Source organism: Anomaloglossus baeobatrachus, chromosome 11 (genome assembly GCF_048569485.1).
Source record: "Anomaloglossus baeobatrachus isolate aAnoBae1 chromosome 11, aAnoBae1.hap1, whole genome shotgun sequence".
Classification (NCBI taxonomy): Eukaryota; Metazoa; Chordata; class Amphibia; order Anura; family Aromobatidae; genus Anomaloglossus; species Anomaloglossus baeobatrachus.
This window is the reverse complement of record NC_134363.1, coordinates 116,061,594-116,080,999: the sequence shown is the minus strand read 5'-3', so window position 1 is coordinate 116,080,999 and position 19,406 is coordinate 116,061,594.

Here is a 19,406-nt window from a genome sequence, read left to right as displayed (position 1 = left end):
ACGGCTGCAGCCTGCAGACCACAGCTGGCAACCTCACCTTGGCTGGTAATCCAAAACTGAGGGCACCCCACGCTGTTATTTTAAATTAAATAAATAATTAAAAAAAAAAAACACGTAGGGGTCCCCCCAAAATTGGATCACCAGCCAAGGTAAAGCAGACAGCTGGGGTCTGATATTCTCAGACTAGGGAGGTCCATGGTTATTGGACTCTCCCCAGCCTAAAAATAGCAGGCCGTAGCCGCCCCAGAAGTGGCGCATCCATTAGATGCGCCAATCCTGGTGCTTCGCCCCAGCTCATCCCGCACCCTGGTGCGGTGGCAAACGGGGTAATATATGGGGTTAATACCAGATGTGTAATGTCACCTGGCATCAAGCCCTGGGGTTGGTGAGGTCAGGCGTCTATCAGATACCCGACATCACCAACCCAGTAAGTAATAAAAAAAAATAGACGACAAACACATTTTTATTTGAAAAAACACTCCCCAAAACATTCCCTCTTTCATCAATTTATTAGAAAGAAAAACAAATCCAAGTCTGGTGTAATCCAAGGGGTTGCCATGACGATCCACTCTGTCCCAGTCAATGAAGAGCAGAATGTTCCCCATTGGCTGGGAGAGCAGTGCAGTGACCTGAGCTAACATCAATGGGTCAGCCCAGGTCACTGCAGGGCATGACAAGTGCTGCTGTCAGCGAGGTACATTACCTGCGCTGATCTCCAGCACACTGACAGCACCTGTCACTGAGTTCAATGACCGCCGCCTTCACAGCCAAGTATCGCGAGAGGCCCGTGACGTCACCGCTAGTCAGTCTCGGGTCGGAAGCGAGAGAAGGTGATGTGACAAGCGGTGGCCATGGAGGACAGTGACAGCGCTGAGGTCGGGATGGCGGGACTTCATCACCGCAGGTAAGCCGAGCGGGACCATGTGTGCAGAGTGTGTGTGCAGAGTGTGTGTGTGTGTGTGTACTTGTGTACATGCCGCGGGCAGGAGGGGGCGGAGTGAGCTGAGCGGGGAAGTGTGGGCTTCCTGCACGTAACTAGGATAAACATCAGGTTACTAACCAAAGCGCTTTGGTTGGATACCCGATGTTTATCTTGGTTACCAGCTTGTGGCAGGCTGCCAGCGATGGCTCCTGCTCACTGTAGCTGTAAAAAGCCCTGCTCTTTGCTGCTAGAACCGTTCTCGAACGTATCTAGAACTATCGAATTTTAGCAAAAAAGCTCGAGTTCTAGTTCGATCTAGAACAGCCCCAAAATCACTCGAACCGCGAACTGGAGAACCACGTACCGCGAACCGCGCTCAACTCTAGTGATGAGCAAACATGAAAAGTAAAGTTTGGTGTTCATAACGAACATGGACTTTAAAAAAAATATAGTGTTTGAGTTTGGAGTTTTGCTGCTTTATGTATGGAAACCACTTGACTGAGCATTGCTGTGCTTGGGTACACCCAATGATCGGCCCAGTGTGAGCCACTTGCAGTGTTTGAATGACTCATGCTTGGGGTAAAATCAGTTTTATTGGATGTAGTGCGCCCTTTTCCCCCCAAAAAATGGAAAAAGCCCACCCATTCTCTCTTTGAAGTGTTTTGTTTAAGGCTGGCTGTATGTGAGCAGAGACTTGAATTGCCCAATTAGTAACTTCAATTGGGGTTCAGGTAAAGTCCAAGTCCAAAACAGAACTTTATCTAAAGTCAGACTGAACCCACCGAACTGAAGTTCAACAGGTCCACTCATCTCCATATAGATATCTTACCTCAATGCGTGTATCGATGAAATCACCCCTTAAATGCTTTGATTAATAGCAACTGTGGCACCCAAGATCATGAGATGCCTAATAGTTTCCCTTCTTGATTAGTTCCCTATGTTTGCCATTTGTGCATTACTGGAAGGCACTGAGGCAAGGTTTAGGCCTCATTTACACATAAGTGTATTTTTACCTTCGAAAAAACACTGCTATTTTTATTCACTGTGCTTGATCCCTTTTCTATCCAGTTTAGCGCTCAATCAGAGATATGCGCTAATGAGTCCGAAGACAGATTGCAGGCTGCAGCTCTGCCTCTGGAGGCTGAGATACTTGAGTCATGAGATGTCGGCCAGTCCTGTGCATAGTCCTGTGCAGTCCAAGACCGGATGTTTGAATGAGACCATAGTTTGGGATTTTGCTTTATTTCCATTCATATGTTATCCCTTTTTCTACTGTGGAAAATAAAAAAATGATTGGATATCTCCCAGGTTTCTCCTAGCAATAAATACTGTATTTTTTAGGTTTATAAGACGCACCGGATTATAAGGTGCACCCCAAATTGAAAGCAAAAATAGTGAAAAAAAAAGTATGGGGTCCGTCTTATAATCTGGTGGTGTCTTACCAGAGGGGGCAGCTGAGGGGGTGGTGAGGAGTCACAGGAGGAAGGGGTGGTGGGTGTCCCAGAAACTGTAGGCTGTGCTGGGACAGCTGTGCTGGGGCTCGGGCTGCAGTGGTGACAGGTGTTGAGATCTTCAAAGAAATGGCGCCTGGAGTCAGCACAGATTGAGCTCTCAGCTCAATAGCAAGCCGAGATCTCCTCTGCACAAGTGCCATCTCTGGGCGCCATTTTCCTTAAGTCCGCTGCTGGGAAAATAATGGGCCAGAGGCGGCACATGCACAGATGAGAGCTTGAACTGAGAGCTCCATCTGTGCACGTGCCGACTCCAGGATTTTAAGTCCTCACCGTCCACCTCACAGAGCCTCTTCCGCCGCCGGAGATACCACACAGCCACATCAGCTGTCAGAGACCCTGCACAGCCACTCCAGCACCCACAAAAACCACAAAGGTAAATATTGAGGTAGTAATTATATCAGAATACCACTACTAGGACTACTCTCATAAAAAATATATTTTATTAATAAATATTAAAAAAGAACATGTGTAGTGTTCTTATCTATCAATTTCGTACATCACATAGACATATACATACAAGTGCAAGTGTAGACCATGGTTAAACCTGAGCGTAGCTATAGACAGTGGTTGATAAAGAGGGGGACAGATGCTAGTACGTCACTGTCCGGCTAGTAGTTGTTTGATGTACACTATATCTACCTCCTTTTTGTAGATGTATATGCTGATTATACTCTACTACAAGGCATATAGCCCTCACTGTCCTTGTCAGCCTCCAGCAGGGATAACCACCACCAGAAAAGTGAAAAGAGTGCAAACAATTGAACCGTAGACAAACAAACAGTGGCAATGCGTTAGCTGTCCAGGGTTCTCATATTAGGTATAGTTTCCCTAATCACAAGGTTGCTGGATAGGTTAGGTAGGAGCCTGGAGTTCCACTTTACTTATGGATCCCCCTGCTCTTCTGACGCGTTTCACCCCCCCTAACGCAGTAAAAGGGGATCATCAGAGGATATTTTATAAGTCACTTCTCAAGAAAGGACACCTAGAAAGATGAACGAAAAAAATTGTAAATATATAGATAAACGACTGCATTGTTCTAGGCACACACAACTATATAAGTACACTTACAGGGGACTAGTCCTCTTTTTCAGAGTGCTAATACGTTCCCTCTCATTATGTGGTTACATGAGCGGACTGTTCAGATGTCCAAGATAAGGATAACGCTATTTAATAGTTGGTCCCTGTGAAAGTGTATAGGAAAAGTGGGCAGATAATTCAATATTATTCATATGCTCAGGCACAGTTTAACATGCATATAGGGTTTGAGTTTCTACCTGTATAAGGATGTAGCGGTATATACACTTTTAATCTATGGAGAGGCAGTTTTTTGTCCACTATAGTTCTCCAGGAGACGTGTGGTCTTATGTTTCTATCAGGTTTTATACTCGTCCCTCCTGTAGGGATAATAAGACGTATATATATACAGTTATACATCTCCTCCATTTGGGGTGTACTATAGATAGGTTCAATTTTATTCATATGCTCAGGCACAGTTTAACATGCATATAGGATTTAAGTTTCTACCTGTATAAGGATGTAGCGGTGTATACACTTTTAATCTACAGAGAGGCAGTTTTTCCACTATAGTTCTCCAGGAGACGTGTGATCTTATATATCTATCAGGTTTTATACTCGTCCCTCCTGTAGGGATAATAAGACGTATATATATATAATTATACATCTCCTCCATTTGGGGTGTACTTATAGATAGATACAAGTTTTGTGATTTTTCCATATTACCTCTTTCAACATACCAGAGTAGGTTTTTCAAACCTTCAATTCACTCAGGAAATTAGATGTATAGGTCACCCCTTTTCAGGCGAATGTATCAGATATGACAAGTAAATTATCCTGTAAGGAAATAGCATCATGATTTACTACCTTCATTAAAACCCGTACTTATGTGTTACTTACTGACACTCAGGGGTATACCTGTAAGGGCTAGCAGCGGTGTGTGGGCAAGACAGACACCCTACCACAGGGATACAAATTGGTGAGTCACTTCATGTATTTCCTGCAAAAAAACAACCAACATAACGGATGCTTGTATTTCTAGTTTCACTATCAGCCCAAGAAGCATATTAATAGCCATTATCCATTCTTATGCATCTACATTTTGACAGTTGTACTGCAATTAAATTAAATTAAAGCAGCAGTTGTCCCCCATCACATAAATATGCATATGGCCCATTGCTTGCAGCTACATACTGTGGCAGAGGTCCCAGGGTATTATTAAGTATGATAACTGCACATATATCAGTACACGGCCATAAGAGCCGTTTTGCATATAAATGTCTTGCTCCTGATTATAGGGGTCACTGTCTGCGTCACACAGGATTGGTATACTTGTAGAAAGTCCCCCAAGCAAGGATTAGAGATCATACCTTGTTCCTGGAGCTCTACCAGTAAGGACTGTGAGTCCCGAGTGACACACACTCTAACACACTGGGAGCTCCAAATGACTTGTGCCGTCTCACTCTGTGCCTGCTGTCTGGATTCGTGACCTGCATGGTCTGCAGGTCTCTTATGAATGGGGTCCCGGAGGTAGATTTCCCTCACCCGAAAACGGAAGTGGCGCGTGGCCGGAAGTGATGTATCGGCACTTTTTTTCTTAGTCACAGACAGAGTCATGTGATCCATGCTGGGCGGGGTTTAGGGGAAAAAACCCACTTCCTTTAGAAATATCCGTAGTGTGGAACGCATCTGCGTTCCACAGGCACATCAGTGATGGTATATAGTGATATTGATGTAGGATTCACGCACAGTCAGCGATTCAGGGGCGAATCGCTGCTTATAGGGGCGAGTTACCTACACAGAATGTATATAGAAGCAGTGGCCGGCCATGATGTATTCATATATACATATCATTTTATATGTGTGTATCACGGAACATGTGATCTGTACTGGGTGGATCCTCCTTAAGGGTATAACGTGCATATACATAGGGCATTATGAAGGTGGGGGATGTGGTATACGTCATATTAGTGGCCAAATGATAGCGTTAGCCATATCCAGGGTATTTATTCCTACATGTTAAACTAGGGGGCACCAGACTCGTGATGGTAACCATCTTTAGGAACAGATATTATGCTAGATCTATGTATATCTTGCTAGGGTCATAGCAGAGCCCCCACGTTTAGGGTATATCAACCAGATACTTAATATCCAGGTGTAATTATATAAATGGAAATATGTTTCAGAGCCCGAAATGCAGGGCCCATAGCACAATACGGGTAGTACCAGGTTACCTAGTTAACCTTTTTACACATTTCTCTTGTAAACCACATATCTCCTAAGGGTATGGGGATAAAGAAGGCATGTAGGTATAGATGTACCAGTTGCTCAATCCAGGGTACACTCACCACTATGTCATGAGCTATAGTTTCTTCATTCCAAAATATGGGGAAACATCCACACTGGGTGTGTGTGCTATTACATTATTGCAGTCTCAAAAAGGTATATATTTTGCATGGTAAAGATGACCATGTGCGGGGCATATAGTATATGCACAGAACTTATGCCTATCAGTATCCGTATCGACTAACCGGGAGTGGGGGGGGGAGAGAGGGGGGGGGTGTGTTTGGGGCTTGGTTGGTCTAATTAGGCCCGGGACGAGATGGCTGGACCAGTGGCTAGATAAAGCTATGAAAGCTTATGATCTCATTGAGACCGTCAGGGGAGACGGAATCCAGGAGGAAGGTCCATCTTGCCTCCCGCTGCAGTATTTTCCTATCCCAGTCTCCTTTCCTGAAAGGTTTAGGGATAACCTCTATCGCCTGGAAGGAAATGCTCTTTAGGTCCCCTCCGTGGGTGTTATTGACATGTCTCGCTATCGCTGTATCCCTTTTGTGACGGATGTCTCCTACGTGTTCTCCAATTCTAATTCGTAGTTGTCTTTTAGTCTTCCCCACATATCCCAAGGGGCAGGTGCAGGTACAGAGATAGACCAGTCCTTCAGTTTTGCAGTTTGCAAAGTCTCTAAGTCTAAATAATCTGTTAGTTCTATGGTTCAGAAAGGTTTTTGCCTGATTAATATAGGGGCAGTAGGTGCACTTCCCACATCTAAACGTCCCTATCGGTCTTCTTTCCAGCCAGGTACCTGTACCTTTTGGCCCTGTGAAATGACTATGGGTTATGTGGTCCTTAATGGACTTTCCCCTCCTGAAGGTGACACTTGGATATTCCGAGATTAATTCGCACACGTCAGGATCGGCCTTAAGTATGGGCCAGTGTCGTCTTAGTATTTCCATCACTTTCCCATTTTGATCGTCGTATGTGGCTATCAATCTCGTGCTATCTTTTTTATCCTCTCTTGGTTTATGTGTAAGCAAGTCTCTCCTATTTTTATCCCTGGCATGGTGGTATGCTTGTTCAATGGTGGCACCTGGATAGCCTCTATTGTGGAAGCGCTCGTTCATATTGAGAGCCTGTATCTCAAATTCTCTAAGTGATGAACAGTTGCGTCTCAGGCGTAGAAATTGCCCTTTAGGGATGCCTTTCTTGAGTGGTATTGGGTGGTGGCTTTCCCATCTGAGGAGACTATTGGTAGCTGTTGGTTTTCTATATATGGATGTACTTAGGGTTCCATCTCTGTTCTTGATTATTTTAACATCCAAAAAAGCTAAAGTGTCCCCCCCTATCTCATATGTAAACTTGAGTCCTAGATCATTGGTGTTCAGGTCTCCCATAAATTGTAGGAAGAGGGGGACCCCCCCTGTCCACAGTATAAGGATGTCGTCTATATAGCGACCCCATAGGTTGATGTGGGGACAATAGGTAGCATCCTCTTCTTTGAAGACATACATATCCTCCCACCATCCAAGAAAAATGTTGGCATACGTAGGGGCACAGGGGCTCCCCATGGCTGTACCCCTTATCTGATGGTAGAACTTGCCCCCGAAGAGGAAGTAGTTGTGTGTTAGTACAAATTGTAGCATTTCAATCACAAAATTGTTATGCAGATTGAGGTGATTACCCCTTGTAGATAGATAATGTCGGACTGCTTCCAGGCCTCTATCATGTGGGATACTGCTGTACAGTTGTTCTACATCTATAGATATCAATATGGTCTCAGGTTCCAAGGTAATTCCATCAAGTTTTGCTATTAGATCATTGGTATCTCTAACGTATGATGGTAAGCTCACAACAAATGGGCGGAGGATTTGGTCTAAGTAGATGCTCGCGTTTTGGCCCAGCGCGTCTATCCCAGAAACTATGGGACGACCCTTTAAGGGTGAAAGGCCCTTATGAATTTTTGGGGTGGCATAGAAGGTGGCAATTACTGGGTATTTAGGTAGAAGAAAGTCTGATTCTTTCTCCGAGATCAGCCTCAGATCCAGAGCTCTCTCCAAGATGTTTCTCAAAATATCTAGGTATTCGTTTGTGGGATCCGCAGACATTGTCTCATAGGTGGTCGTATCCGACAATATCCTTTGACACATGCTGGGATAGGTGTCTGTGTCCATTATTACTATATTTCCACCTTTATCTGATGGTTTAATAGTAAGGTTATTGTTTTTTTCTAGTCCAATGAGTGCTTCCCATTCCCCTAGTGTGAGGTTTGGTTTAGTTGATCTTATTTTGGGTTGAATGGCGCATAGATCTTGGGTAACGAGTTTTGAAAAGATATCAAGACTGCTACACTCTGTTGCCGGAGGCATCCTAGTGCTTTTAGGTTTTAGATTAGTAAACGGGCCTGTTCCTGTATGGCTCCTGTCTTCTGTGGATAGGTCCGCCAGCAGTCTAACGTCCTCTAGCATTTCCACAGGTATCCCCAATCTTGCACATTCTGCCTTATCGTTATGTTTAAAGAACTTCTTCCACCTCAGTTTCCTCAAAAATAGCTCTACATCTTTCACCCAATTAAAAGGATCAAACCTAGTTGTTGGTACAAAGGATAGACCATAGCTTAATACATGTTTTTCAATATCCGTGAGCATATGGCGTGAAAGGTTAATTACCTGGTGTCCTGTAGGTTCCAATGGGGCTATCTTCTCTTTTGATTTCGTTGTATCTGATTCCTTAAATTGTACGGGTCTCTGTCCCCTAAAAAAGAGGATGATGGTACTGGAGGAGGTAGTGACGGTGTCGGGGGTAATAGAGTGGGAGTAGGGCCCGTTGGGAAGATTGGTGCAGTCTGCTGACCAGTCCCCTGTGCCGACAATCCAAAGAATGAAGGTAAGGTAGATCGTGGCTGCTCCTGATTCCATGGTCTAGGTTTATAGTTGGATCTATTCCAGTTATTCCTATTCCTAAAGTTTTTTCTACCTCTGCTCCTACTTCTATTCTGCTGACCTTGAAATTCCGTATCGGACAGGTCTGATGAGGAAAGGTCAGCTGGCAAACCACCAGTGGGTGCCGCTGAGCTTTTATTGCTGCCTGAGAAATCTCCCAGATCTCTCAAAAAATGTTTATGTTTTCTTGTCTTAAGATTCTGTTGATATTTGTCGACTGCCAATTGAAGGGCTATTTCTTTATTGTCAAAATCTGGCTCTCCTTTAAATTTAAGGGCTTCTTCCCTAAGTGCCTGGAGATCTTTTGAAGATTTCTCTAGCGTAATTTTCTCCTCCTCCACCAGAATAGTCATTAATCTTATAGACGAGTTGGTCAGTTCCTCTTCCCACTTCTTGATTAAGCTATCTGTCCTAGACCGTTCAGCAGGGATTAAATTAATCCTGAGCCCTCTAGGTACAATTCTCTGTTTAACGTATTGTTCAAGAGACTGTACCTCCCACCACGATTTAATGTTTAATTTATAAGCTAAGAGGAGGTCCGAAAAAGTATTCCTTAAGGTGTTTCTAGTACTATCTAGTCCTACTGGTGTCCTTTCCGAGAAAACCTCATCCGCATCGTCTAGCCATTTAGTCGTATTTAGGGGTCCTGATAGGAAGCCCGCCATATAGATTCTCACAAAAACCACAAAGGTAAATATTGAGGTAGTAATTATATCAGAATACCACTACTAGGACTACTCTAATAAAAAATATATTTTATTAATAAATATTAAAAAAGAACATGTGTAGTGTTCTTATCTATCAATTTCGTACATCACATAGACATATACATACAAGTGCAAGTGTAGACCATGGTTAAACCTGAGCGTAGCTATAGACAGTGGTTGATAAAGAGGGGGACAGATGCTAGTACGTCACTGTCCGGCTAGTAGTTGTTTGATGTACACTATATCTACCTCCTTTTTGTAGATGTATATGCTGATTATACTCTACTACAAGGCATATAGCCCTCACTGTCCTTGTCAGCCTCCAGCAGGGATAACCACCACCAGAAAAGTGAAAAGAGTGCAAACAATTGAACCGTAGACAAACAAACAGTGGCATTGCGTTAGCTGTCCAGGGTTCTCATATTAGGTATAGTTTCCCTAATCACAAGGTTGCTGGATAGGTTAGGTAGGAGCCTGGAGTTCCACTTTACTTATGGATCCCCCTGCTCTCCTAACGCGTTTCACCCCCCCTAACGCAGTAAAAGGGGATCATCAGAGGATATTTTATAAGTCACTTCTAAAGAAAGGACACCTAGAAAGATGAACGAAAAAAATTGTAAATATATAGATAAACGACTGCATTGTTCTAGGCACACACAACTATATAAGTACACTTACAGGGGACTAGTCCTCTTTTTCAGAGTGCTAATACGTTCCCTCTCATTATGTGGTTACATGAGCGGACTGTTCAGATGTCCAAGATAAGGATAACGCTATTTAATAGTTGGTCCCTGTGAAAGTGTATAGGAAAAGTGGGCAGATAATTCAATATTATTCATATGCTCAGGCACAGTTTAACATGCATATAGGGTTTGAGTTTCTACCTGTATAAGGATGTAGCGGTATATACACTTTTAATCTATGGAGAGGCAGTTTTTTGTCCACTATAGTTCTCCAGGAGACGTGTGGTCTTATGTTTCTATCAGGTTTTATACTCGTCCCTCCTGTAGGGATAATAAGACGTATATATATACAGTTATACATCTCCTCCATTTGGGGTGTACTATAGATAGGTTTAATTTTATTCATATGCTCAGGCACAGTTTAACATGCATATAGGATTTAAGTTTCTACCTGTATAAGGATGTAGCGGTGTATACACTTTTAATCTACAGAGAGGCAGTTTTTCCACTATAGTTCTCCAGGAGACGTGTGATCTTATATATCTATCAGGTTTTATACTCGTCCCTCCTGTAGGGATAATAAGACGTATATATATATAATTATACATCTCCTCCATTTGGGGTGTACTTATAGATAGATACAAGTTTTGTGATTTTTCCATATTACCTCTTTCAACATACCAGAGTAGGTTTTTCAAACCTTCAATTCACTCAGGAAATTAGATGTATAGGTCACCCCTTTTCAGGCGAATGTATCAGATATGACAAGTAAATTATCCTGTAAGGAAATAGCATCATGATTTACTACCTTCATTAAAACCCGTACTTATGTGTTACTTACTGACACTCAGGGGTATACCTGTAAGGGCTAGTAGCGGTGTGTGGGCAAGACAGACACCCTACCACAGGGATACAAATTGGTGAGTCACTTCATGTATTTCCTGCAAAAAAACAACCAACATAACGGATGCTTGTATTTCTAGTTTCACTATCAGCCCAAGAAGCATATTAATAGCCATTATCCATTCTTATGCATCTACATTTTGACAGTTGTACTGCAATTAAATTAAATTAAAGCAGCAGTTGTCCCCCATCACATAAATATGCATATGGCCCATTGCTTGCAGCTACATACTGTGGCAGAGGTCCCAGGGTATTATTAAGTATGATAACTGCACATATATCAGTACACGGCCATAAGAGCCGTTTTGCATATAAATGTCTTGCTCCTGATTATAGGGGTCACTGTCTGCGTCACACAGGATTGGTATACTTGTAGAAAGTCCCCCAAGCAAGGATTAGAGATCATACCTTGTTCCTGGAGCTCTACCAGTAAGGACTGTGAGTCCCGAGTGACACACACTCTAACACACTGGGAGCTCCAAATGACTTGTGCCGTCTCACTCTGTGCCTGCTGTCTGGATTCGTGACCTGCATGGTCTGCAGGTCTCTTATGAATGGGGTCCCGGAGGTAGATTTCCCTCACCCGAAAACGGAAGTGGCGCGTGGCCGGAAGTGATGTATCGGCACTTTTTTTCTTAGTCACAGACAGAGTCATGTGATCCATGCTGGGCGGGGTTTAGGGGAAAAAACCCACTTCCTTTAGAAATATCCGTAGTGTGGAACGCATCTGCGTTCCACAGGCACATCAGTGATGGTATATAGTGATATTGATGTAGGATTCACGCACAGTCAGCGATTCAGGGGCGAATCGCTGCTTATAGGGGCGAGTTACCTACACAGAATGTATATAGAAGCAGTGGCCGGCCATGATGTATTCATATATACATATCATTTTATATGTGTGTATCACGGAACATGTGATCTGTACTGGGTGGATCCTCCTTAAGGGTATAACGTGCATATACATAGGGCATTATGAAGGTGGGGGATGTGGTATACGTCATATTAGTGGCCAAATGATAGCGTTAGCCATATCCAGGGTATTTATTCCTACATGTTAAACTAGGGGGCACCAGACTCGTGATGGTAACCATCTTTAGGAACAGATATTATGCTAGATCTATGTATATCTTGCTAGGGTCATAGCAGAGCCCCCACGTTTAGGGTATATCAACCAGATACTTAATATCCAGGTGTAATTATATAAATGGAAATATGTTTCAGAGCCCGAAATGCAGGGCCCATAGCACAATACGGGTAGTACCAGGTTACCTAGTTAACCTTTTTACACATTTCTCTTGTAAACCACATATCTCCTAAGGGTATGGGGATAAAGAAGGCATGTAGGTATAGATGTACCAGTTGCTCAATCCAGGGTACACTCGCCACTATGTCATGAGCTATAGTTTCTTCATTCCAACATATGGGGAAACATCCACACTGGGTGTGTGTGCTATTACATTATTGCAGTCTCAAAAAGGTATATATTTTGCATGGTAAAGATGACCATGTGCGGGGCATATAGTATATGCACAGAACTTATGCCTATCAGTATCCGTATCGACTAACCGGGAGTGGGGGGGGGGAGAGGGGGGGGTGTGTTTGGGGCTTGGTTGGTCTAATTAGGCCCGGGACGAGATGGCTGGACCAGTGGCTAGATAAAGCTATGAAAGCTTATGATCTCATTGAGACCGTCAGGGGAGACGGAATCCAGGAGGAAGGTCCATCTTGCCTCCCGCTGCAGTATTTTCCTATCCCAGTCTCCTTTCCTGAAAGGTTTAGGGATAACCTCTATCGCCTGGAAGGAAATGCTCTTTAGGTCCCCTCCGTGGGTGTTATTGACATGTCTCGCTATCGCTGTATCCCTTTTGTGACGGATGTCTCCTACGTGTTCTCCAATCCTAATTCGTAGTTGTCTTTTAGTCTTCCCCACATATCCCATGGGGCAGGTGCAGGTACAGAGATAGACCAGTCCTTCAGTTTTGCAGTTTGCAAAGTCTCTAAGTCTAAATAATCTGTTAGTTCTATGGTTCAGAAAGGTTTTTGCCTGATTAATATAGGGGCAGTAGGTGCACTTCCCACATCTAAACGTCCCTATCGGTCTTCTTTCCAGCCAGGTACCTGTACCTTTTGGCCCTGTGAAATGACTATGGGTTATGTGGTCCTTAATAGACTTTCCCCTCCTGAAGGTGACACTTGGATATTCCGAGATTAATTCGCACACGTCAGGATCGGCCTTAACTGTTCATCACTTAGAGAATTTGAGATACAGGCTCTCAATATGAAAGAGCGCTTCCACAATAGAGGCTATCCAGGTGCCACCATTGAACAAGCATACCACCATGCCAGGGATAAAAATAGGAGAGACTTGCTTACACATAAACCAAGAGAGGATAAAAAAGATAGCACGAGATTGATAGCCACATACGACGATCAAAATGGGAAAGTGATGGAAATACTAAGACTAAGACGACACTGGCCCATACTTAAGGCCGATCCTGACGTGTGCGAATTAATCTCGGAATATCCAAGTGTCACCTTCAGGAGGGGAAAGTCCATTAAGGACCACATAACCCATAGTCATTTCACAGGGCCAAAAGGTACAGGTACCTGGCTGGAAAGAAGACCGATAGGGACGTTTAGATGTGGGAAGTGCACCTACTGCCCCTATATTAATCAGGCAAAAACCTTTCTGAACCATAGAACTAACAGATTATTTAGACTTAGAGACTTTGCAAACTGCAAAACTGAAGGACTGGTCTATCTCTGTACCTGCACCTGCCCCTTGGGATATGTGGGGAAGACTAAAAGACAACTACGAATTAGGATTGGAGAACACGTAGGAGACATCCGTCACAAAAGGGATACAGCGATAGCGAGACATGTCAATAACACCCACGGAGGGGACCTAAAGAGCATTTCCTTCCAGGCGATAGAGGTTATCCCTAAACCTTTCAGGAAAGGAGACTGGGATAGGAAAATACTGCAGCGGGAGGCAAGATGGACCTTCCTCCTGGATTCCGTCTCCCCTGACGGTCTCAATGAGATCATAAGCTTTCATAGCTTTATCTAGCCACTGGTCCAGCCATCTCGTCCCGGGCCTAATTAGACCAACCAAGCCCCAAACACACACCCCCCCCCTCTCCCCCCCCCCCACTCCCGGTTAGTCGATACGGATACTGATAGGCATAAGTTCTGTGCATATACTATATGCCCCGCACATGGTCATCTTTACCATGCAAAATATATACCTTTTTGAGACTGCAATAATGTAATAGCACACACACCCAGTGTGGATGTTTCCCCATATGTTGGAATGAAGAAACTATAGCTCATGACATAGTGGCGAGTGTACCCTGGATTGAGCAACTGGTACATCTATACCTACATGCCTTCTTTATCCCCATACCCTTAGGAGATATGTGGTTTACAAGAGAAATGTGTAAAAAGGTTAACTAGGTAACCTGGTACTACCCGTATTGTGCTATGGGCCCTGCATTTCGGGCTCTGAAACATATTTCCATTTATATAATTACACCTGGATATTAAGTATCTGGTTGATATACCCTAAACGTGGGGGCTCTGCTATGACCCTAGCAAGATATACATAGATCTAGCATAATATCTGTTCCTAAAGATGGTTACCATCACGAGTCTGGTGCCCCCTAGTTTAACATGTAGGAATAAATACCCTGGATATGGCTAACGCTATCATTTGGCCACTAATATGACGTATACCACATCCCCCACCTTCATAATGCCCTATGTATATGCACGTTATACCCTTAAGGAGGATCCACCCAGTACAGATCACATGTTCCGTGATACACACATATAAAATGATATGTATATATGAATACATCATGGCCGGCCACTGCTTCTATATACATTCTGTGTAGGTAACTCGCCCCTATAAGCAGCGATTCGCCCCTGAATCGCTGACTGTGCGTGAATCCTACATCAATATCACTATATACCATCACTGATGTGCCTGTGGAACGCAGATGCGTTCCACACTACGGATATTTCTAAAGGAAGTGGGTTTTTTCCCCTAAACCCCGCCCAGCATGGATCACATGACTCTGTCTGTGACTAAGAAAAAAAGTGCCGATACATCACTTCCGGCCACGCGCCACTTCCGTTTTCGGGTGAGGGAAATCTACCTCCGGGACCCCATTCATAAGAGACCTGCAGACCATGCAGGTCACGAATCCAGACAGCAGGCACAGAGTGAGACGGCACAAGTCATTTGGAGCTCCCAGTGTGTTAGAGTGTGTGTCACTCGGGACTCACAGTCCTTACTGGTAGAGCTCCAGGAACAAGGTATGATCTCTAATCCTTGCTTGGGGGACTTTCTACAAGTATACCAATCCTGTGTGACGCAGACAGTGACCCCTATAATCAGGAGCAAGACATTTATATGCAAAACGGCTCTTATGGCCGTGTACTGATATATGTGCAGTTATCATACTTAATAATACCCTGGGACCTCTGCCACAGTATGTAGCTGCAAGCAATGGGCCATATGCATATTTATGTGATGGGGGACAACTGCTGCTTTAATTTAATTTAATTGCAGTACAACTGTCAAAATGTAGATGCATAAGAATGGATAATGGCTATTAATATGCTTCTTGGGCTGATAGTGAAACTAGAAATACAAGCATCCGTTATGTTGGTTGTTTTTTTGCAGGAAATACATGAAGTGACTCACCAATTTGTATCCCTGTGGTAGGGTGTCTGTCTTGCCCACACACCGCTGCTAGCCCTTACAGGTATACCCCTGAGTGTCAGTAAGTAACACATAAGTACGGGTTTTAATGAAGGTAGTAAATCATGATGCTATTTCCTTACAGGATAATTTACTTGTCATATCTGATACATTCGCCTGAAAAGGGGTGACCTATACATCTAATTTCCTGAGTGAATTGAAGGTTTGAAAAACCTACTCTGGTATGTTGAAAGAGGTAATATGGAAAAATCACAAAACTTGTATCTATCTATAAGTACACCCCAAATGGAGGAGATGTATAATTATATATATATACGTCTTATTATCCCTACAGGAGGGACGAGTATAAAACCTGATAGATATATAAGATCACACGTCTCCTGGAGAACTATAGTGGAAAAACTGCCTCTCTGTAGATTAAAAGTGTATACACCGCTACATCCTTATACAGGTAGAAACTTAAATCCTATATGCATGTTAAACTGTGCCTGAGCATATGAATAAAATTGAACCTATCTATAGTACACCCCAAATGGAGGAGATGTATAACTGTATATATATACGTCTTATTATCCCTACAGGAGGGACGAGTATAAAACCTGATAGAAACATAAGACCACACGTCTCCTGGAGAACTATAGTGGACAAAAAACTGCCTCTCCATAGATTAAAAGTGTATATACCGCTACATCCTTATACAGGTAGAAACTCAAACCCTATATGCATGTTAAACTGTGCCTGAGCATATGAATAATATTGAATTATCTGCCCACTTTTCCTATACACTTTCACAGGGACCAACTATTAAATAGCGTTATCCTTATCTTGGACATCTGAACAGTCCGCTCATGTAACCACATAATGAGAGGGAACGTATTAGCACTCTGAAAAAGAGGACTAGTCCCCTGTAAGTGTACTTATATAGTTGTGTGTGCCTAGAACAATGCAGTCGTTTATCTATATATTTACAATTTTTTTCGTTCATCTTTCTAGGTGTCCTTTCTTGAGAAGTGACTTATAAAATATCCTCTGATGATCCCCTTTTACTGCGTTAGGGGGGGTGAAACGCGTCAGGAGAGCAGGGGGATCCATAAGTAAAGTGGAACTCCAGGCTCCTACCTAACCTATCCAGCAACCTTGTGATTAGGGAAACTATACCTAATATGAGAACCCTGGACAGCTAACGCATTGCCACTGTTTGTTTGTCTACGGTTCAATTGTTTGCACTCTTTTCACTTTTCTGGTGGTGGTTATCCCTGCTGGAGGCTGACAAGGACAGTGAGGGCTATATGCCTTGTAGTAGAGTATAATCAGCATATACATCTACAAAAAGGAGGTAGATATAGTGTACATCAAACAACTACTAGCCGGACAGTGACGTACTAGCATCTGTCCCCCTCTTTATCAACCACTGTCTATAGCTACGCTCAGGTTTAACCATGGTCTACACTTGCACTTGTATGTATATGTCTATGTGATGTACGAAATTGATAGAAAAGAACACTACACATGTTCTTTTTTAATATTTATTAATAAAATATATTTTTTATGAGAGTAGTCCTAGTAGTGGTATTCTGACAGCCACTCCAGCACCAACCGCTGCAGAACCCGCACACCCGCCCTAGCAGAGCACCAGCTGCCGCAGATCCCATACAGCCGCCCCTGCACCAGCTGCCAGAGATCCTGCACAGCCACCCCCAGCAGTGCACCAGCCGCCACAGACTCCGCACAACCGCCGCAGCACTAGCCGCCAGAGACCCCGCACAGCTGCCCCAGCACCAGTCGCTGGAGACCCCACACAGTTGCCCCAACACCAGCTGCCACAGACCCTGCACAGCCGCCTGAGCACCAGCCGCTGCAGCACCCACACAGCCGCCAACGACCCCGCACAGCCGCCACATATCCTTCATAGCCACCACAGCATTCCCCTGGCCTCTTGCGACCCCTTTTCACCATCCTGGTAAGCTACTATCAGATTATAAGACGCACTTATAGACCCTCACTTTCCTCCAAAACCTATAGGAGACAAAGTGCATCTTATAATCCAAAAAATATGTAAGTTAAAAACAGACAGCAAACTGGTGCGATTCAGGTGGCATCCATGCGCTGACCTTTTCTTGCAGAGCTATTCACTTGAATGGTAGAGATTGATTTCAAAGTGGACCAAAGTTGAACATGTTCCTTTTCTGTGAGTGTGCAGACCATTGGTTAACAAAAAAAAAGCTGATATATGAATAGCCCTATACAATATATGTCAGTGAACATAACTGACAGCACACATGTATCAAACAATAACTTGTGAATGAAGCCTTAATAGTATGTCTGTCAGTTTTTAATGGCTGGCACATACAGAAGTTGTAGAGTATTATAGAAGCAATCAATCAAATGGTCTATGTTTGGACTAAGAAAATAAATAGTAAAAATAAGAGCAAGAACTTCTTTTGAAAAATAAATCTGAATGAAAAAAGAAAAGTCCAGCCAAAATAAAAAAAAAATAAATAAATTAGCTAAAAATAAAATGTTTTCTTTTCTTAAATATGAATCTGAAGTTTATCACTCAAAATTGGTTCCGATGAGTAATTTTTTACTTTGCACAATTGTGATTCCAATAAATGGGCTTTCATTAGGAATACATAGAATAACTCAAGGTTGTTAATTATTTCAGTTTTCTGAATACTTTAAGCTGAATATGTAATTTAAATCAGCAAGAAGTAGACAAAAAACGGAAATGAATAAAAGCCTTGACATTTTCTGGATTGATTTCTAAGGAAAGACCCTTTATGTGAATCACAATGAGGCTGTGTTCATGTGCTTTTGTGGGTTTGTTGTGACATATGGAAAAAACATCACAAGATATAAAAAGTTTTCTCAGGTCGCCTCCAGATTTATGTGGGCACTTGTTCCATAGGGGGGGCTCCTTATGTCTCAGCTTCATTTTTTCCCAGTCTATATATAACACTAATAATGCCACTAGTGTCCCCGAGGTTAACACGTTAGTGTTCTGCGTGGTTTGTATGCAACGTTATGGTTTGTGTTGTTTTTTCAAAAAAATGAATGAATATATCTTTTGGTCAATTTTAACAAATAATTCCGAAAAAAATTATGAAAATTCCATGTGATGACATACAATTGGAGGGAAAAAAGTCAGGTTTATGCCTCAATGTTTGTAATGTAACTATTTCAAAGCTGAATTCAGGGCGTTGTATTTGATTTTGCGCGCCATCACCGATGCATCCCTTCTTTCCATTCAGAATTACTTCCCAACCTCAGACAATTCATTGGAAAAGGCCTAACAAAAATCTATTTTTTACTCTACAATTTGATTAATTAACTACTTTGAATATATAATTAATACCTGGACCATGCTTGCTTTAATTTATAAAATTGTAATTAGGTAAATTTCATCTTGACTCGAGAGTATTCTGTGAATTATATATTTGCCGGTATTTGTTCAGTTATACAAATACCAGTAATTTTACAATAATTTTTGTTATGGTGAAAAGATAATTGAATTTTTCTAACAGACATACTGCACACTAGTACGTTTACTGTAAAAGTCACATTTCCAAATGAATCCATTCCCAAAAGTGGGTAGAAGGATAAGGAAGGATTTCAGATCCATAGCAAAATATGTGTGTGTAACTAAAATTTTCTATTATACTGTAGAAAAAGTCAAGAATTAACAAATGTGAAATTGGAAGTTTAATGCCTA